The following is a 19999-nucleotide window of genomic DNA, read 5'->3' on the forward strand; positions in this document are numbered from 1 at the left end:
CTTAAAAAAAGTCAGGTTTCTATTCCAGAAGAAAGTACATGCTCCCTCCAGTCCTAAAATGCATCAGATCAGGGAGAACAGGTAATTAAGGCAACTGAGAACAAAAGAGGAAGAAGAAGGTTATGTCAAAAATCAAAAGGTATTAAAGTACCTTTAATTTTTGTAAAGGCTCGGGTCTGGAGACATGGGATAGAAGAAGGAAACCTCCTTTGTTGTCCAGAAATATATCTCTCTTAATTACATGATTACAAAGAGAGGTCCATATCCATGACTCAAAGGGAAATAAAAGCAGTTCAATGTCCTCCATGCTTTAAAACGGCTTTCATAAATATTTGTGCAGCCAAGCTTTGCAAACAGGCACGGAGACATGAGGACACAGGAGGGTACTACTGCTCAGAGAAACAAAGGATCCTTTTTTGAGTCTACCTTTGCCTACCTCAACATAAATAGTCCTTCACTACAGCTGGGATATTGCTCCTTATTCATGGTACTCTGATACTACTGTGGTTTTCACTTAAATTCAGCTTTATGCTGAACGAACACTGCATTTGTCCCCAACATTTACAGTCAGATTTTCATCTTACCTGAAGAGCAGCCCAGGAAATTCCTTTTGTTGGGTGGCCTAGTGGTGGTGGGCATCCAGCTATCCTCTGGTGGAGAAAGTGAAGCTCTTTCCTTTCACCTCTGGCAGTCTTGGTGGGAAACTCAGTTCTGGCATTTTAACTCACCCTCTTCAGTGACCCCCCTCACAGGTGGAGAAGTGCCAAGCCTGAAAAAAAAGACAAAAGACATTATTTTGAGAAGGTGAGAGACATGGAAGCTGCCTTGGAAGCCCTTGGTGGGGGCTTGCATGCCAAGTATGAGATTTGACAGTATCTCCCCTTTGCCCTTCAGTTTACTACCTGCTCTGCTCTACTGGAAGGATTCAATTCTTTTGCAAAACACAAAGCTGTGAAACTTCAGAAATTAAATCCATGCAATGAGATCCTCTAGCCTCCTTTTTCGCAAAGCTGTCAAAATAATGATGTATTCATGGTGTTTTACTTGATGTGTGAAATTTCCAGCTCACAGATATGAATCAAAGCATTCTGTGCTATTTATCCTCTCAAAAGGATTTTGAGCCGCTTTCTTTTAATAGATAGAAACTATAATTTTAGAAGGTGGGTAGTGAAACTTCTCTTTACACTTGAATGGACAGCTCAAGGTGATAAGGGAAGCGCTTGGGAAGCACAGCAAGCAAAAATGTTTTATGTTCTGTTACACTGTGGCCATTCCACATCTCATCTGATTTAAGGGAGAAGAATCTGAGGCAGAAGAATGCAGAGGATATGTGCATACAGCCATGTATGTCCAGCATTGTGCTCCTCTGGGAGGTGCATACTAATTGCAGTGTCACAATTCAGAGCAGGGAAGTGGCAAATGTGTGCCATTATTGTGTGTTTTTGTCTTAGCCAGATGTGGCACCACAAGCTCAGCTGTGCTGCCCAGTTTTACTGCAGGGAAGCAACCACCTTCTTCAAGGCACTGGCTTTGGGATACCTTTGACTCACAGGCAGCTATTAAGCAAAAAATACTTCAGGTGAATTGGTTCAGCCTAATATGGTCAGTAAAAGATCCATTTCTGTTCCTCACTGACCTTTCAAACACACCAAAAAACAGTTACGCTGGTTTTGTATGGGAATGTATTTACTGTTTCTTAATTTATTTATGCACTGAGTGCAGTCAGATTAGAGTGGGAAAACATCAGGCCATGCATACAAAATGCATGATGAATTGCAAAGTTGGGCCAAAGTTCCCAGCTGGGTAAACTGGTGCAGACACTTTGACTTTTTGGACTTGGATGGATTTAGAGCCAGCTCGAGACCAGACCATATTGCCACAGAGATTAGAACCCATGGGAATGCTTTTCCTTTTGCATTTGCTCTTCTTGAGCTCATCACCACTCTCAACCATATGCAGGACTGTGTAATGCAGGTGTCATTTAAACACCATTTCTTAACACTCAGATGAAGATGGACTGAACCAGGTTTAGGGTACCACTGTACTGTGGATTTTTGTTACAGGACTGAATAATCAAACAAATAAAAATGTACTCAGAACCTATAGAAATCAATCAAGGCACTTCTTAGCTGGGCAGCAGGTTGAACTTGGTTTTTTTTAAATGTCTTTTATAGAATTTGGACTTATTTAGCTTCAATAATGACTGAAAATACTACAACATAAATGATTTTTAAAATATCTGTCATGTGACTTTTCTACAAACTACTTATAAATGTAAATATTTTTGCAAATGTACAGTTCTTACCATCAATTTATTTGCTATTCCAGAAAAAATTTTTAACACAGCTGCAGAAGATGCAAAGCTTTTCCTTGAGATTTCAAACCTCCTGAGCAACCAATTAGGTTGATTGAAAATTGGTTGTTTCCTTCACCAATTTCCCACCAATCAGGCTAACATCACTGCACAGGTTCCTAATCAGGATTCATTCAGGTGGATGCAAAAAGGCTTATGAGGTCTTCTCTTGGATTACTTTGCACTATTCTTTAGGATAAGAGGCTTGACTTTTAAAAAATAAAGTAAAATCATCTCGTAAGAGCAAATTATATATGAGAGATATACAGAAAAAAAGTAATTGCACTTACAAAAACAGTTATGTGAGGATAGAATCTCCTACAAAGCATCTATCTCCTCGGTGTATCCTTTTACAGAACAGTCTTGTAAAAACTTAAAACAAAAAAATCTTCATAGGACTTCTCAGTCGCATTACATGCTTTAGGAACTAAATTCCACCTATAGAATTTTATACACAACAGAAACATACCCAGATATTTCCCCTAATTAATTCTCTTGGCTTTGTATTAGTTTAAAGAGGACCTTAATGAATGTCATGAAAATCTTAAGTATTCCCTCCCTGTCTTCAGAGACCTGAGTTTAACAAAAAAACCTAGCATAACATTTAACTTCAGACACAGGGGAAACTACTGAAATGGCTGTTCAGCTTCTACCTGAATTTATTGGTGCTCTTTCAAATGCCAATGCTGACGGCTATTTTTCTTTCATAAAAGATGGGGCAAATATCTTGACATGCTGCTGGAACTGGTAAGCAGCTCCCAGGCATGCCTACGGCTGCAGACCAAGTTAATTCCGTGCCTGTCATCAGACCTTGCAAAATTGGATGTCATGTGCTGAAGCAAGTTATGGCATCTGCAGGGCATTTTCCTACTGGAGACTGTGTCTTGCAGCAATGTGACATGAGACACACTGGGAATTACCCCTAGTCTGCACCTTGCAGGCTTTGCAGTTCCTCCTTTCTGCAGCTCCTAGTGTAGATCCCTCACTATATTCATAAGCCCATATGACCTTGAAACTTTTGGAGGTTCAGTTCTCCAAGTCAGCTCCCTTTCTACCAAGATTAAGGCCCAGGCACTGAGTTTAGCAGTCTGCCATTTTCTAGTGTTATTAACTGCAAAAGATTCAATTGTTTTTCACTCTTCCACCTCTCTTTAACACTATCCAAAGCCAGCAGTAAACTTTGACAGGACAGAAATTACTGACCCCTTCTTGGAAGGCACTGTACCTAAATGGCCATGGAGAAGATTCCTTACAATGAAGATTTCCCCAGTAGAAAGTCTATTTATTTATTAAGCAAACTATTTAAATTTTTTCCATAGGCATCCTTTAATGATGAACCACTTTGATTAATGCAGTGCATTTTTTTATAAGTTATTATCATACTTGATACTGGTTTTACTCTCCACTTTCTGTCTCTAGTCAGGCTGTTGCATGCTCTTTTTTTTCTTTTTTCTCAACTGTAATTAACTTGGCAATCCCTTTTTTTTGGCTATGAAATATGTCCCTTTCCTGTGAAAGCTGATTAACAAAATACAACTTGAGAAGTTGAAGACACAATCTAAGAAGTAGATCACAGGTATGAAAAGTATCCAGACAAGTACACACACACTGGCAGCAAATTAAAAAAAGATAAAAGAAGGTATTTATTATCCCTTGGATGCCAGGTATTATAGTTAAAGTGCTGACAGCAGTACTGGCCTCTGATTATCAGTGAGAAGGCAGCTCATTCTCCTCATTTTAAACATATTTATCAGACTATTCTTTATTCAATGCTGAAAAGCAAGGTATGAATGTATGGATGTACATCAGTGCAGGCATGTCAACACTAAATCATTTTCAGCATGACAGAAATAATATAGCCACAGAGCCATCCCCTCCTTTGGTTGGCATGACAAATTTTGAAAGGCTGACTTTCAGGGCTTAATAAGAAAAGAAAAACTGTGAGGGAGCAGAGGATGAAAAAAAAGTGAAAAAAACCCTCTCCAAACCCAATAATTCTCCCTCTCTGTAGAAGCAGCTTTATAATCATGCATTTCCTAACCATGTGAACACCTCCCCAGGAGCAATGAGTACATATGCCTTCTTTTCTTTTTTTCAGCTGGAACAGTTTGAGACTCATATTGAGAATATGACCCTAAAGCTCTCATTTGACTCCTTCCACCCAGCACAGTCCCAAAGCTCTGCAGATTTACAGAGGCTATCGCTGCAAGCTTGCACTGTTGATTAGTAGGGACAATTTAGGCTGATAATCTTACTTCACTGCATTCATAAGGACTGAGTCATGGGGGTCTTCTCATCTGCTTTTCATTTCTAAGAACCTGAGAAATTTTACCACATTCAGCGACTTAATAGATGATGTGGCTTAGAACTCCTTTCCACAACAGCAGAGCACCCTGGAGATACACTCACTTGTCATAATATATAAAGCTTCTTCCAAAACCATTGTGCAGGGCTTTACACTGTTCATTGCAGACCTTGAAGGAAGAAAAGAGTCTTTTCTTGTCTCATTGCTCCCATGATGACGTTTGAAAGCCGGCAAATGAAATATTGGAAAGGAGTCTCAGAGTTCTGTTATATATTTGTTTTTTTCTAAGAAACAGAGTGGAAAATGGCTTCACAGAAAGTTACTTCAGAGCAGAATTATGAATGCTATTTGCAGAATACCCTAGGCATTAATATTTGACTTGTACAGGTAAGCTTGCTAGAAAAGAAAGGTACACATCTCATCTCTTGTACAATATTAATCAATACAACATCCCAAGATATGAAGTTGCAGAGTCAGACACCTGTGCAGAAATAAAGAGAAGCTCAGCTACCAACTTCAACTGCAACCAGAAGCAGATCCCTGACAGCCTGGCTGACCAGCTTTGCTGCCTCAGTATCGGGCACTCACATGAGCTTCAAACCATCTGTAAGCAGGTGTGCCAGTACTAGGTATTCATAGTCTCTTTTCAGGGAAAAGAAATTGGTGGAGATTTTTCTCCTTGGCCACTTGAGTTTTCATCAGTCTTATTTTTTTTGGCCATATCATTAGAAAGCTCAAAAAGAACATTTTAAAGAAGATTTTTATTTTTTTTAGAAGTGAAATGAAGAAACAGATCTTTCTGACATGTTTTCTCACATGTTAAGCACACAAAATGGGGGGTGTTGTCTCTTTTTTTGGTTTTATTACTATAAATATGCAGAAATGAAGATACCCTATCTAGCAGCAGCATGAAACTTCTGAGTGCTGTTACTGCTGCAAGAAACCGCCTTCACTTGTGAGTGAATGATATACATAGATTTAACCTTCATACATGGTAATGCAGAAGCTGAGTGACATTTTCATTTTATATCTGCAGAAATTCGACAAGAGAGGCTCAAGCTAGTCTACATATTTTCTAAATGTACTTAACTTGGGCATTTCAAGAACACAAAATTCCACTTATCTTTAGGATTTCAGCGAGCATCTCGTGCGAATCCCTAGTATTAAAGCCTGCTCCTCCTTCCTCTGTGAGTGCAACCATTAACATTTTATGACAGTAGTGGTTAGGAACAGGCAAGGGAATTAATGTCACTCAGGTGATGTTATCTCTTGAACACTGATTCACTTTTCAATGCTCAGCTCGCAATCTCTGCTTTTTCATGTTTTCACTTCCATTCATACACGGTGTATATGTGTGCATAAGTCTGAAACAACAGATGAGCAGCCCTCTGCCCTCCCCAGCCAAGACAGAGACACTTTGGTCAGCGCCTCATACAATCTCACCTTCTTTCACCACCCCAAAACTGGGTGTGTTCTTTCACACACCCCAGCATTGGTTGTCATGCTTCTGCCTCTCGGACTCGCTCCCAGTTGTGAACCTAACCAGAAAACACCTTGACTCTTAGGTGCCAACTATTTCCATCCCCATGCATGTGTTGCAGACCATAATCGACCAAACTAAATGTCACAATCACTGAGTGTTTGTGAAAATACCCTTACTTAGTTGTAGAACTTGTATTTGAAAAACGTCATTCAAAAAATATTACAACATATATAAAGAGTACTCATTTAAAAAACAACCTATAAATGTAGCAATTTCTCCTGATATCCATATTTTAATTGGATTCATTCAGAGGTTGTAAGTAACCTGAGAAGCAAAACCTTTAAAAATCTGATGAATACTTTTCCAAAAATCACTTAATTAGGGGAAAAATAAAGCCTGCACAGAAACCTTCAAGCCAGCGAACAGACCAGTGGGCTGTACGAAGGCACCACGGTGCTCCATCTCCAGCACACTGCTACACCCATTCCATGGGTGCACTGGTTTCCACACACAGAAAGACACATATACCTGAGGTAAACCTCGGTGCACACGACACACAAATTGTACAAACACACAGGAAAACACACCCACAAACACATACCCTCTCTCCTATTTCCCTCCTCTCATCTGTATTTTCAGAGAGAGTATTGATATACGTGTGCAGTGTGTATGACATGGTGACATTTGCTTCTAACAGCATGAGCCTTTTGTTCTCATTTTGCTTACCTGTCACTTCCTCTTAATCATGCAACTGATGCAGTTATAACCTAATACAACTAGAAGGCACTGCCAAATGCTTAATAATTTGCAGACTTCTCTTCCTTCACTGCAGTCTTAGAGTGCAAGTGGCACAGAAGAAGCATGCTTGAACTCTCTTGACCTGGACAGCTGCTTGAATAATGGCTCAAAAATTAACACCAACTAAAAAAAAAGTGTTGAAGGCAAACTTTTGGCATGTGTCCTTCTTTGTTCCTTTGCAGAATTCAAGTATCTTCTTAAGAAAATTAGTATAAATAGAGGGGACTGAAATGTAAAGATCAGGAAAAAACCACAAAATTGTGTATAAACAAACTCCTTTTGTACAATGCATTCACAGATGAAAAAGACTTATTTGATGTTAAGATAATTTGGGGGGTTATGAGTAATGTTCAAACAGGAATAAACAAAGGTCAGAGTGGTTACTGTATTGCCTTTAGCTCTGGAGCATCAAAACATTTCCCAGTATGACTGAGCCAAGCAATGGCAAACAAAAAAATCCTGCTCTTCTCTGTTATTTCAGGCTTATTGCACTTAATTCAGCCCAGAAAATTAAAAGTAGCTTTTACTTCTGATTAAACTACACCATAATCAAAGCCGTTCCCAAGGATATTAGACTGAAATTTTCCAAGTCTGAAATTCCCACACAGGCACCTAACTCTACACCTGCCAAATGTCTGGAAAGCTGTGGCCCCTCCATGCCAGTGACAATAGCTGTCCCATAAGCCCCTTGCCTTAGGGTGACACACCTTCCCAGTGACACACCAAACCTGATACCACAGCAGGGTCACTCCAGTGCTTTGAGCCTGCCAGTGGATGACAAAGAACAGGGGCTCTCCACACCTTTTCCCAAGCTTTTCATTTTTTTTTCCTACGGATAACAAGGATACCAGTGACAAGTTCAGAACCTGCTTCCTGTAACAAGGAGATGTCACAGAAACTCCTTTGAGTGCTCCTGAGAGCACTCTTATACCCCAATCCACTGCCTGTACAATGAGCTTGGGCACACAATAAGAGATGCCTCACAGAGGATATGATCCCATGGGAGAATGAAAGTAAGGCCAGATGAGTAGAAGGGTCAGGACAGGTACAATAGAGGACATTTCAAAAGTGTCTATTCGCTTATGAATGTAACTAGGCACATCGCTGCATTCAAATACAATTTCAGTCCCCTGGTAAAAGCTGGTTGTCAATTTTTCTTTTCCCAGGAAGCCAGACTCTTCAAAGCAAGTAATCAGGCACGTGGGACCATGCAGTCAGGGACCCTGCAGCAATGGAGACTGCAGGGTGACTCAGGTCACCCAAGCACTTGGTAAAATTCCTCTTTCTTGTGTCTACATGTCAGTTTGGGCTTCCAGTAAAAGAGTATCAATGCCCTGTTAAGGCCACATCTGAAACACCTCTTCAGGTATGCTAAATGATGGAGAGCTGGAGGGGAGAGAGCTAACTCCAAAGTAAAAGGCTAAAGGTGCCATTGCACCTGTCAGTCATGTCCATATGCAATTGCTGATAGAAATCTCCACAAAAAACTGGCTACAGAGCAACACAGGCAACATTTTCAGCTGCAGCTGGTACTGTCAGCCTTGTCTTGCTTGCTGCAATACGTTTAGGAAGGCAGGTAGCAATGCATAAAGCTGACTGCTTATGCCATTTTATCAGCTTTAAAATGTGGTCTAGGTAACTAATCACACTAACAGGGAAAGAGAATATATGGAAGATTGATCAGACTTTCACAAAAAACATGTATGCCTCCTCCACAGATAAGCCATCATCAGGCAGTTTGAGAAGGATCAAACACAGCTACAGCCCTTCTGCCATGAACCTTGGCAAAAGTCAGATCACAATACTTCTTTCTAAAGCAAAGTCTCTTTCCTTTACTTTCCACTGTTGTTTTATCCTCCTTTACCATGCTCTCTTTTATGGTCCTCTACTTTTCAACTAAAAATACTTCCTGTTCCAAGCAGAAGGACAAGACACAAGTCCCACCAGACCAGACACCAAGCCCAGAGTGCAGCAGCAGGGCACAGCAAGGGCAGTGCTGGAGTGCTGGTGACTGGAACCACGGGCTCAGACTTGGACCAGAAATGCAGTGTGTCTCATCCCAGCCAGTGTTGAATCTTCACCTGGGCCCTTTGTGTTTTGGACAAATTTAGCTTCTTATGCTGATAGTGGTTATGAGACTGTGAGCAAAACCAAATAAGCAGCTATATGTTTTCCCTATTAATAAACCTGACTCTTCTTTCTTTTCTTCTTGCTATTCTGATGCCACCCAAATGCAGGCATGGTTATAAATCACAGGAAAATGTGCTATTAATCAAGGAGCAAGGTTGTTCTACATGAAGAATGGCCGTTCACAGGTAGAGCAGCCTCTTGTTTTATTTGTAGCTGCTTCTTCATAAAGAGGGCAAGTGAAAGGAGAAACTCACAGTGGGTGAGTGCTAAATCCCAGCCCCAGACTTTTCTAGTTTTCTCTCTCTAGCACAGAAATGGAGATTACAGGAGCACTTTTCCATCAGTGATGGGTGTCACTGACCAGTAGCTCTTACATCTGAATACGGGTAGAGGTGTACAGCGATTCACACTTACCTGGAAGGCCCTTTTACATAGTCCTATTGACATAAAGGACTGGGGTTCATTCAAAAGCAAAGCTGTAAGTAAAGTAATCTCTGAAAAACAGAATTCTCTTCAACTCTTTAAATGCTTCCTATCTGTGTGTGCATTGCATGTGACTTTACATTTAATTGCAAGCACTTTTCTTTTTAAAATATGTTTTTCAAGAAAAACCATTAGCAGTAGTTTAGATCAGAACTTTGAAACTACCAAGGCATTTTAATGGCAAAGCCATTCCCTCCAACTTACTTTATATCACTCTCTAAAGTACACCTTTCCATTTTGTTGTCAATTATTCTGCTTCTTCGAAGATGAGTAAATGGCTTTGGTGCTTTATTCCTGAAGGCATTTATAAAACCTTTTCTGGTAACAAACAACAAAACAGGTATTTTCTGATGTCAGCAAATGCTTATACTTATGAAAGGCCTAGGAATATATTTTTCCAATTTTTTAAATTCAGATGCATTAAAAACTATAATATTACTTTTATTTCATAGAATTATTTCTACAATATCTAATGTTTAGATGTCTGTCAAACAACTGAAAGTTAATTTTTCATTTTTTGGTCGAGAAAGCATTTCATACTCAGTTCAAATATATACACATGGATGTGACATAATTTTTATATCAATCCTTGCAGCTGCTTCTGAAATACACCTTTTGTCTCCTCTCTTGACAAAGAAGCCAGAATATGGTTACATGATAAATTTTTCTGGCACTCACCTTTAAATCTTTCTGAGCAAATTTTAATAAAGCCATTTGTTATGAGGTAGTTTACTTTGCAAGAAATGTCATATCTAGCTGTATATCTTTCTGAGAGTGGCCAAAAAATCTGAAGCCTCATATGGATCTTTTAAAATAAACTCAGTGATAGTCTAATTCAATAAACATTTGGCCTGTAGTAATTTTTTTTTCACAGATTCTCTCTGCCACGGGAAGATTATATTCAGAAAACTGTTAAAATATTTCAAAGAATCCTTAAAAATATATTCATCTGTATTAACTGCATTAAGACAAGAAATGAGCTCATGGCAAGTGGCAAATTCACCATCCTCTACAATAAACAATTATAGGAGTGTGGAGAAAATCACATACCCTACAGCAAAGCAGGATATTAGATTTGCCTGGTTATAAGTAAGCCATCAGCTGGCTTATGGCTACACTATTTATGAGTTACGCTGTCTTTCAAGATACAGCTCACTTTTTGCTTAATGCCAAATGACACATTCAATTTAAATCAAGATATGGCAGAGAAAAACCCTGTCCCTAATAAGTGACTCAAGTATTTAATTTTATTTTTGGGCTTCTTATTCCAAGTATGGGGAATTTAAAGGCAGTTCAGTATCTTTCATTTCGTACATCTGAGATTTCTTTACTTAGGGTGCAGGAAAATCACATCATTTTAAATCTCTCAGGATGAACTATCAGATCTGCAAGCAGCCAAGGGAAGGATTTATTTGTAAAACCGGGATGATTATTGCTGATATCTGTGCTACAACTGTGGAAAAAGATTTAGGGATGTGCTCACTTGTAGCACTCTCATTACCTCCATCTGTGTTCTCGGTCCACCAGCATGAAGGTTTGTCACCACCCCATCTAAAGAAGGACACTAGACCAGAAAAGAGGGATATCAAAAATAATCAAGGCTGCCTGGTTTAAAGGAAGGCTCTACAGATACAGACAGCTGAGCTCAGAGGGAAGATAGCAGAGGGGTATTTTAACAGAGGTCGGTAAGATCAAGAAGATGAGTATGAAGCTGCTTCTGTTTGCTGCTTTTCCTATCAGCGAGATGGAGGCATCCAGGGAAATGACAATGCAGCAAGTCCAAAAGAAATGAGAGGTCCTCCTTGCATACAGCACAATGGGATATTACAAAAGCTGAAAAATAAGTGAATTTAAAAATGGATTAACCAAATTTCTGGAGTCCAGGTTGCTCAGGTACTAGTAAACACACTGCCCTGGTTGTAACCCCTGATCTAGGCAGACCCTTTGCCAGAGACTGCCTGAGGTTGGGAAAATATCCAAGGGATGGGTCATTCACAACATGCTCTGTTTGTTCAATTCCCTCCCTGAGCGTCCGCAAGGGGATCCTGCTTTTATGTTTTGCTGTGCTCTGAATGTGCTCCAGGTGCTCTGCTGGGGCATAAACTGAGATATGCATCTCTCCTCCTTACACACATCTTTAGTGATTTCCATAATAAAAATATTCCTGAATCTGCTTTAGGGAAGCAACTGGGCCTACTTCTATGCAAATCATTCTCACACTGGTGTTTTTGGTTATTAAAACCAAAAATCCACTGAAATACACTGCCTATATGGGCCCAAGTGTCAAGAAACTGTCCAGGTGGCCTGTTGCTAAAGTCACAGCTGTGCCAAACCAAACCTGAAGGATGCTGCAAGAAAAGCATCTCTGGATGAAATTGGTGACATTCAAGTGATCTGATGAAATTACCATAACACTCCCAATGAGCTTCAGCATACAAGTAAAAAGAAAAAAAACAAGTAAGGAATACAAAAGAAAACATTTTCAGTTTTTTATAGTCATTGAGGTTTGTCACACTTACACTTTAGATTCAAACTACATAATAGGCAGAAATCTTCCACTTTGTATTAAGACTGACTCAAAAACATCCAGATTTTTTTCTTTTTATAATGTTACAAATCTCTTTCAAAGTTTTAAGCACCGTGTGCCTATCAGCCATCTGCTAGTGTTGGATAGAATGAGTAGGCAAATATTTTTTTTTAGTATATTAGATATTTTAGTACAAATTCAATTACTGGCTCTTTTTACCCAGGCAAAATAAAATCTCTTTGTAGTACTATGAAATATAGCCAGTTGCCATGGGTAATGAGGAAATACTTGCACTTAAGGGATTGTGACTCTATTCCATTATCTGCCAGAACAAACCTCCTGTTAGTGCAAAGGAAGGAAATACACCAAAGAAAAGAAAAACAACAACAACAAAAGTCAGAGACAACCCCCCCCCCAAAAAAAAAATACAGAAAGAAAGAAAGAAAAAAAACCAACTGCAAAACAAGAGAGCAAAACTGGTTACAGTCTTAGAGCTGACAGCTTGCCTTAGAAGTGAAAGGAGATTCCAAACATTACCTTGAAGGAATAATACATGATTATAAACACATCAAAAGCACAATCTGCTGGAAAGGAGAGAACAAAGATAATCAAAAATAGTCCAAGAAATGCATTTTCTAAAAGCAACCATGAAATAAGTCCATTGGCAACCTATTCCAATATATCTAGCAGGCACTTAGCGGAGTACATTAGTGACAGAAACACATTCACAAAAGAATATAGGTAAGAAGAGGTCAAACCTTAAATCAGTGCCAGTACATTGACTTCGGAGGAACATCACTGATATTTATCATGATGAGGGCTGACCCAGAAATGTTCAGTAATAGCATTCCCAGGAATCCTGACTCCATAAAAATGAAAAAGATCAGGTACTGCCTATAGACAATGTGTGTTCAAGAACACAGGACACACAGAAACCACCCACCCCATCAGGCACATGCAGCGTGCACAGGGAGCACTGGCTCATGAGGATGTACGAACACAAAACATCCACTTGTGTGCATGGAACACATACAGGAGATGCAGCTCACACCATTGGATTCTGTGTGAAAAGTGGTAGCTGCACATGTGTGCTTCCAATTTTCTCCAATGTTTGCACTGACAGGCATTTTCCACACAGGACACATTCACTTTAAGCCTACTCACCTAACACTTGCTCCTTTCTGCTGCCTTTTGCAGATCTTCAGACACAGTACAGAGCCTCAAAGGGTTTTTTTTAACAGGAGGAATACTGTCAATATTTCATATAGGGAAAATGGATGTGACCAGCTATTTCCACCTCTGTACCCACAATGTCATCCTAGTGGTGTTATATTCCACCAGAACTCACCTTTTCCTTACATGCACCAAAGCAGCTTGAAAGCACAGGCTTGCTAAGCTAGCCACTGTTCCCTCAGCTCTTTCTGTACTTCTTTCAGGCAGGTCAGAAAGTCTCAGCCGCTAACAATTTCATGCAAGCTGGTAGTTACCATATATTTTCTGTGACAAGAAAACTAAAAAGAAGACAGGATATCCATAACTGAGAGCTGCTCTCACTTGAAAGGCACTCCTCACTTGTGGTAAAACAGATATCGAGCAAATCTTGTGACAAAATTCATCTGTGTCACTTCTCTAATAAAAATACAACAGTTGCACAGTTCATTTTACAGTGCAATTGATAAATCGATCGAAACGTTTCCTGCAGAGCTAATAGTGCCAGACAGAACTTCTCCAAACTTTTCCAAGAGAAAGTGTTGATGCTACCCTATCTGCTCAAGGAGAGGACCAAACAAGTTTGCCAATAAACTTGGACAACCCAAAGAAAAATCGAGCAGCAGGCAAGATCCTTAAGGAAGCTTTAGCCAAGCTGATGCTTGCTGGACCTAATTAGAATCTGGGTCTAGTTCCTGGCTCTGCTGTAAACTTTCTTTGTGACCTTGGCTAAGCTCCCTCAGCAAGCTGTCTTCTCAGTTGGTAATGAGACACTGAAATAGGAGGCTGAATGTCTGTTGTGACATGATCTTGCTTGCAAAACAGGGAAGAAGAATGAAAAAACATTTTCTGCCTGAAGTATCCAACTGTACCATGAACTATCCCTTGCAACGTGCAGCACAGAACACATGTTGAGGCTTTGATGCTGGTCACGGTCCACTGACTGTATTTTAATACAAACAATAATGAGCAAAAAACATTTTTCAAAGAGTCTTTTTCTGGCTGAGTATAAAAATTACAAATGCAGTAGACAAACCCTCAGTGTTCTTTAAACCTATCTATAAAATTACTTTGAAGTAGGAGAGAATGGTTTATTATTTCAAAGTGGTGCAGCCTTAAACACTGGGAAAATATTCCCCATATTTCCCCTCGTTCTCTATACAATGGCAACGAATGTCAAAAATCTCATTTCAAATCTAGTGACTTGTACACATAAAAAGTGTTACGTTTATTCTGAAACCACAAAAGATTGCTCTGAATGGATCTCAGGCTAAATATATTTATATGCAGTGATAAAGCCTTATTCTACATTAGAATCACTCTGACAGTTTATGAATTCAAGGTTTCACCAATGTAAATAAAAGAAAGTCCTGTTATTATAAAAATGGAATTGAAAATAGAGCAATGATGGAATAAAACTTTGAGGTAAATTAAAGACTTGATAAAAGTCTTCCATCCTCAATGAAAGGTACAGTGACAGCAGTGAGATTGTACAGTCACTTCACGTCGCTGCATTTTCTAAGAAACTTTTAAAATGAAGTATCCTTTGAGAGTCACAGTCAAGCACACACACATAAGAAAAGATTATATTAAAGAGGAAGGTAACAGGATGTTGCTTTTCAGTATCACTGCTCATGGTTTTTCCTGTGCGATTCCTACTAAACAAAAGAGCCACACTGCTCAGATCTCTTTCAGTTCTGAAAGGTGCTGATGTGATCTCAACAAGCTCAGCTGACAATGGCAGCCTGCCAAGGATGCTTGGCCAGCAACACAGCTCATGGTGGGAAGGGCTGTGAGATCTCAGCAGGCTGCCTTTCTCCTTCTCCCTTAGCCCATCCCCTAAGCCCTGAAGTGCATAGGATAGAAAATCACACTAAGTCACACTGACACAGAGCCTGAAGCATTTCCAAGCAGCCCCTGCATGCAGCTTCGAGTTCCAACCCTTCCCAGGCACAACTCTTTTCTGCCCTGCGTGCCACAGCAACCTATTTCCACTTCCAGTGCTCTGATCCAGCCCCTATTCACTCCTATGGCTGCATCTTCCCTGATAATGAGTCTTGCCTGATCCATTGCTGCATCTCCTCAGCTGGCCACCTCAGCTATTCCGGTACTCAGATACTTTCCCTCCCTCCCTCCCTCCCCTTTTGCCCACTAGTCAGGTTTCACCTGTTTCTTCACTTCTCTCTGCCCTATCCAGCCTCATGATCTGGGCTGCTGTTCTAGCCCCCTCTTCAGCTGTGACCAATGCAAGATTTTTGGACTCCAGCTCTCCTTTCTTTCCCTCTCAGTAGAAATCCCCTTCCTACACACTTCTATTCCCACTGGAAAACTGTAAGTCCCCTAGACTTACACAGGACAGAGAAAAGATCACAGTGTTCCCCAGAGCTTGGGCTAATCCATATCTGGTCCTTCCCAAGAAACACATGCCTACACACAGAGAATAGGGGAAGGGAACTCTCTACTCCCAAACCTGGTATTTACTTCTTCTGCACTTTGGGAAGAGAAGAGATGGCACAATAGAAAACAGATTTCTTCTGGAAAATAAAAGAGCTAAAGACTTCAGAGTAGCAGGAAGCCCAGTGACTAATTCATTAATGCTCTGTGGTACCCTTGTTCCAGGTGAATTCCCATGCTATGATTTGTCTGGCCTAGAGTTTTTTGGCCTTCAACTAGCCTTTAATAATTTATAAAAAATGAAACTCTAACAAGAAATAATGACCAGAATAATGAAAATCAGGTGACCACAGCCTGAACCAAGATCTCTTAAACCACATGCTGGTACCAACTGAACACATTCTTTTGAGGAATAAAAATTTTTCCTACTGAAAAAGCCAATGAAACCGACATGCTTTGGGAAAAAAATAAAAGACCCAGAACTGTCTGTGACACACAGGCCAGAGCTGGAAAGAGGGAGCTGGACTTTCTTTTCTGTTACCTTTATAGCCACTGCACCATCTCCAGGCTGAGAGATTCAGGTAATGGAGCAGAGCATCAGAAATGTCTGTGAAAGGAGTCTGAAGAGACACATGAAGAGCAGAGAAGATAGTAGAGAAAGAGTAGGCAAGAAAAGTGGGTGGGAGAAAAGTCAAAACTGAAGACGAAGAACTGCAAGAACAATGCAAAAGTGGGCAGATAAAGGGAAAGAGCAGAGGAGCAAGACAGAAAATCCATCTTGACAGAAACAAACATTCCTTATCAGTTATAGGAAAGTGGTACCTCTGAAAAATCCAATTTCAAATGTCAGAAAAGAAGTGATAGAGAAGGAATGAATCACCTGCATAGAGGTACAAGTTCCTTAATGACTGAAAATCAACACTGGGAGGTGCAGAGAAGTCTGAAGGACATAGGGTTTTGAAACGAAGATGGGGATAACATTAGGAATGGGAAAACTTTCATCATTTGAGGTAAGGTAGTGAGTAGACTGAGCAGCTCTGAAGCTCCTTTCACACCTCTCCAGGTCATGCAGCTGTAGTCTGTCAGCGACACAGGTATTTTCACATGCAAGAAACAGATTAGTGACCTCAGATTAACACTAAGTGAAGTCCCATCTTGCAGGTTTAGAAAAGCCAACATCTATTCCTTCTGTTGCTTCAGCAACCTGGCAATGTCATATTCCAGGGGATCTGGATTCAGCTTGTACCCTGCACCTGGCTCTGAAAGGAGAAAAACCTCCTAATTAGGCTCTAAATCAAGCCCTTAAAAATGGTACTTAAGGGCTTCCCTAAGGCCAGGATTCCATGTCAATATTTTCATGTTATTTCTTGTGCACAATGAACTGTAGCTGTATAGAGAGTACACCACTACCTGAAATGGGATGAATATTAATAAGGAGGAGAGAAAAAGAAAGACAGTCTAACAATAGTCACTGAAATCCTTTGTTACGTGCACCCCAGGCAGGGAAAGCAGGCCTTCTCTGGTGAACTCTACATACAAGAAAAACAAATACCAGAAAATATCAGCACAGAGAATCAGTGGCATACAGTAACCATATATAGAACCATCAAATAATACATAGGAACTTAATACAAAATTCATCCAATAACTGAGGTTGTGTTTTTGGGGATTTTTACAAAATAAATGAGGCTGCAATTTTATGTCTCATATTTGAATCTAGATGAGAAGAGGAAGGCATATTGAATGGAAATCACCCCTTACAGAATCAATCTGCATGAACATTTTAAGACATCAGGTAACAGTTTCTTGGGACACAGATATACAGCTTCTCAACTAGCTATAAGACCAAAGTATCACCATGTAAGAGAAATGAAGGCTTTATACTCACTGCCTACACTTTGAAACTCATAACAACAACAGTGTGGAGTTTGCTTTTTTTTTCCCTCTTAAACTAGGGGGTTTTTTGGGTTTTTTTTTGGAAATATAGCAAAACACCAGAAAAATCTGAATGTGGCAGAAATCCATGTCACCACAGCATGGATTGCTGAATGGCAGCAAACTGGCCGCCCGCCGTTCAAAATAAATGCATGCACCATCTGCAAGATGCTGGAATATCCCTTCTGGCCTAATTTTTGGAAGATGCCTAAAAAAAGGGACAGCACAACTTGGAACAAACTCTTTGTCCTGTCTGAATGGGATTTTGCCTGTGGGGAAATTCTGTGCTCAGCAACACAAAAAACTTTTGGCTGCTCGACAGACACCAGCAAGGCAGTGTTACAAAGATGACAGCCAACTGTGCCCTTTAATTGCTAGGCCATCATGTAACACACTTTCTCTATGTTATTTAAAGCATACACAAAACACAACTAAAACCGAGCTTTTCAAGATACTGATGAAATAGCATTTGTTCCTTTCAAAGCTTCTTTGACAAGACTGGAATACTTCGTGATGGGGAGGCTGTCACTATGGGATCATGGCTTTCCAGAAGTGTAAAACTCCCATTTCTGAAACTGCAGACCTGTCACATACCAGACTTGAAATTTCATGGCAATTTATGGATTTTTTTTCCCTTTGTTTTAAGGAAAAGAGTTGTTTTTCTTCCTTTGCTGAATCCAACCTAAGATTTAAAAAAATTATGGTTTTCACTTAAGACCCGACGTTCTGACTATTGTCGGTTTTAATGAAGAAAGAAGAGGTTTTTCTGCCAGACTGACAGGGGTTTATTATTTTCAGGGCTTTTAACTAGAAAGAAGAAAACCACTAAAACAAAACAAATAATGTTTTAAGTTACCCAGATATGTAAATTGTTAGAATAAGCTTTTAAAAGTTGTCAATATCTCCATGGGTCAGACTGGAATAATCAGGTAATTTAAGCTGTGAACTGTCACCAATTTGGAGGAATGTCTCCTACTCAAAATGACCATAGTGCTTGCAATTTTCCTTGCAGAGGGACTAAAGCTCTGCAGTGGCACTGGATCAATTTATATCAGTGAGAACGCTCGCTCTTACTGTGGATATAAACAGCTACCATTCATAAATTAGGGGAAGTGCCCACACTTGAAATGAGACAGAAGGCAGGGGTTGCTCTCAGGAAACACAGCCCCATCTAATACATTTGATGTCCTATTTTTCTGTCTCCAAGCTTGCAAGCAAGTGGCAGGGACCATAAAAATGTCTGACAGATAACCAAAAGGGAATGTGGGCTTTGCTGAGAGTTATGACACAAGAAACAGGTTATTTTAAAGCTGTAGTTTCAATATTAACTAAATAAACTTATTTAAAACACTTCCCATCACTGTTGGTAGCTCAATCTTCAGTCACCACATACCCTCGTGATACCTCCAGGACACAGTACTGCTTGGTGGTTTACCAAACATCAGCCTGGTGAGGAATGCTTCATACTTCTATCAAAACTCTGTTTTACAAATAACTTCCCACGTGAAGATGAGCAGACTGGGTGAGCCAAAGGAAGCACTGGCAAAGGAATTTCCTTCAAGGGGATACCAAAATAGAGCATGTGCATTTACCTTCTAATACATATCCTTCCTACAGAACTCCAATGAGAGCTCCAGAGAAAAGGAAGGTCTCAACGACTTAGCATTGACACAGGACTCTGCACATCACAGCTGAGGGAAAAAGTCCTGCCTTGGCTCAGTCACCGTAGTAGAAGTTTCCAGTAACATGAAAGCAAGTGAGTAGCATCAAAGCTAGTGAGCTGTTTGGTGGAGAAACCACTTTGCTGCAGCAAGAGAATGAAGCCCTATGAACTTCTTAGCCCTGATGCTGCCTACAGCCTGAGATATTGGTTCTCTAAAGGGGCCTTGAACTCCTTACAAAGTCAAAGAAACTTGGCCAAAGAGCTACTACTGCTGCTACTTTGCCAATAACAATTTTCTAGTATGAGTGCAGTCCTGCAGTTCAGGTTTCCAAATCCCCCAATCAGTGAGTTTCTAAACAATACTATAATCCCCTGAGAGTGCCTGCAGGAACTGATATTTGAACACTTTGAAGCAGAAAATTTGTCTTTATCCACTTTCTAAAGCTTTCTGGTTAAAAAAAAAAAAAAAAAGGTCTGGCAATCAGTGACTGAGGAAAGCATTTTGCCTCTGGCTAATCCAGTTTAGAGAAAAGATGGTCGCTTTGTGATCCCAGCTTCTTCCATGGATTTGTTACACTAGCCTTTCATTTTCTTCCACTTTGGCAGAGTGCAACTCCAGAATTATACTTCAGGCTACTGATAAAGTTAACTTCTCCCTCTTCTCATTGACTGATCGCTGTAGCAAATGGCCCTCTAATCATTTTAAAGACACCCCTTGT

The 19999-nt window shown here is 40.0% G+C and overlaps 1 long non-coding RNA gene across 1 annotated transcript in view; it reads right to left on the reverse strand.

The window, feature by feature from the left end:
• Positions 1-19999, reverse strand: part of LOC125326782 — a 146789-nt gene that overhangs the window by 86920 nt on the left and 39870 nt on the right. Inside the window, exon 3 of the long non-coding RNA XR_007203993.1 lies at positions 585-769. This is a non-coding gene — a long non-coding RNA (uncharacterized LOC125326782). The remainder of the gene's footprint in view (positions 1-584; positions 770-19999) is intronic.

Source organism: Corvus hawaiiensis, chromosome 5, assembly GCF_020740725.1.
Source record: "Corvus hawaiiensis isolate bCorHaw1 chromosome 5, bCorHaw1.pri.cur, whole genome shotgun sequence".
NCBI lineage: Eukaryota > Metazoa > Chordata > Aves > Passeriformes > Corvidae > Corvus > Corvus hawaiiensis.